General features: G+C 36.6%; 1 pseudogene; it reads left to right on the plus strand.

Moving 5' to 3' along the window:
• Positions 1-359: 359 nt before the first annotated feature.
• On the plus strand, positions 360-472 carry LOC118760565 (U2 spliceosomal RNA; annotated as a pseudogene).
• The last annotated feature ends 2,081 nt before the right edge of the window (positions 473-2,553 follow it).

Raw genomic sequence — 2,553 nt, forward strand, 5'->3', positions numbered from 1 at the left:
AACTTCTAGACTCTTTCCCAATGGCTTTAGTACTTTACATTCCAACCATTTGTTTATTAGAATTACCCTTATTTGCATCCTTGTAAGTTTTTTTCTCCTCTTTTTGGCTGTATTTCTGACTTGAATGACATGATAATATGTTGTAATTTTCATTTTCATTTCCTGATTGGGTGATGATATTTTTCACATTCAAGTTGACCATTGGTGTATCTTCTCAGAAATGTCTATGCAGATTGTTTGCCCATGTTTTATGTTGCAATGTTTAGGTATTTTATATTCTGCATAGTAATCATTTATTGGATGAATAATTTGTAAATATTTTCTTGCATTCTGTATGTTATTTCATCTCTGCGGTTCTTATCGCTTCTCGGCCTTTTGGCTAAGATCAAGTGTAGTATCATCACTGCGGTTCTTTTCTTTGTGTCAGAGCTTTTGAGTTTAATATAATATCATTACTGTATTTTTACTTTTATGGTAATGCTTTTGGTCGCTCAGCCAGTATATCTTTGCCCAACCTGATGTCTTAATTCATTACTTTTTATTATAATAATTTCAAGATTTCAGGCCTGATATTTAAGTTTTTGATCTATTTTTATTTAATTTTTGTATACAGTGAGATGTGGGAATATGGATGTATATGCATCTTTTTAAGGTATGTAGATGTATATGCATCTTTTTGCATAGGTATATCTAGTTCTCCCAAAATCAATTATTGAAGAGTTGTCCTTTCTGCAACTTGTATTCTTGGATTCTTTTTCAAAAGTCAATGAACTTCACATACCATATGTGAATAAACTTCCAGATTCTTTTCTATTAGTATATGTGGTGTTTCTTTTTTTGAGATTCCATATTGATTTTAGGATTGGTTTTCTGTTTCTGAAAGAATGCCGATAATTTTGGGGAATGAATTGTATTGAATTTGTATATCAGCTTGTGTTTTATGATCATCATTAGCAATATCAGTTCTAGTTTTTGCTCAGGGGATGCTTTTGAACGTATTTTTGTATTCTATATCCTTTTCTTCATCAGTACTTTCTAATTTTCATTGTGGAGATGAATCGCTTGGTTAAAATTTATTCAAAAATAGTTTCTTAGTTTGTTACTATTATTAGTGAAATTTCTATATTTATTTCCTTTTCAACAGTTTCCCTACTTGGTTTATAAAGCATTTTTTAAAAGATTCATTTATTTTTATTTGGAAGGCAGATTTACAGAGAGAAGGAGAGACAGATAGATCTTTGAATAGCCATGATGGCCGGAGGTGAGCTGATCCAAAGCCACCAGCCAGAAGTCTTTTCTGAGTCTCCCCCATGAGTGCAGAATCCTATGGTTTTGTGCCATCCTCTATTGCTTTCCCATGTCACAAGCAGGGAGCTGGATGAGAAGTGGAGCAGCTGGGACATGAACCGGTACCCATATCAGAACTTGACACTTGCAAGGTGAGGATTTAGCGCTTGAGCCATTGCACTGGGCCCCATAGAACACTTTTTTAAAAAGTAGTTACTTACAAAAGCAATATATACATTCAACGCAATCCCAATCAAATTGCCCAAAACATTCTTCATGGAACTGGAAACAATGATCCAAAGGTTCATCTGGAAACACAAAAAACCAGGGATAGCTAGAACCATTCTCAAGAACAGGAAGTTAGCAGGGGGAATCACAGTCCCAGACCTCTGGACATACTACAGGGCAGTGGTTATCAAAACAGCGTGGTACTGGCACAAAGATAGAGAGGAAGATCAATGGAGCAGAATAGAAACACCAGAAGGGAACCCAAACAGGTACAGCCAAATAATCTTTGACAAAAAGACAAATGACAATCCAGGCAAATGGGAAGGTCTGTTCAATAAATGCTGTTGGGACAACTGGTTAATAGCCTGCAGAAACAAAAAGATAGATCCACATCTTTCACCATACACTAAGATCAGATCTAAATGGATAACAGATCTAAACCTACATCCAGAAACCTTCAAACTTTTGGAAGAAAATGTTGGAAACACACTGCAACACTTAGGGGTAGGCCCTCACTTCCTAAAAAAGACTCCAAAAGCAGTAGAAATCAAGACCAAAATAAACAATTGGGACCTCATCAAACTAAGAAGCTTCTGTACAGCGAACGAAACAATCAACAAAGTAAAAAGGCAACCCACAGAATGGGAGAAGATCTTCGCACACGACATAGGTGATAGAGGCCTAATCTCCAGAATATACAAAGAGCTACAAAACAACCAAAATGTCAAAACAAACAAGCCACTCAAGAAATGGGCACGGGAAATGGGCAAACACTTCACAAAGGAACAAACCCAAATGGCAAATAAACATATGAAAAAATGCTCAAGTTCCCTGGCAATAAGGGAAATCCAAATTAAAACATCAATGAGGTACCACCTAATGCCAGTAAGACTGGCCCACATGAATAAAAGCACCAACAACACTTGTTGGCGAGGTTGCGGGGAAAAGGGAACCCTACTCCACTGCTGGTGGGGCTGCAGGCTGGCACAGCCTCTATGGAAATCAGTATGGAGAATATTCAAACAACTCAAATTCAAC

This window comes from Ochotona princeps, chromosome X (genome assembly GCF_030435755.1).
Source record: "Ochotona princeps isolate mOchPri1 chromosome X, mOchPri1.hap1, whole genome shotgun sequence".
Taxonomy (NCBI): Eukaryota; Metazoa; Chordata; class Mammalia; order Lagomorpha; family Ochotonidae; genus Ochotona; species Ochotona princeps.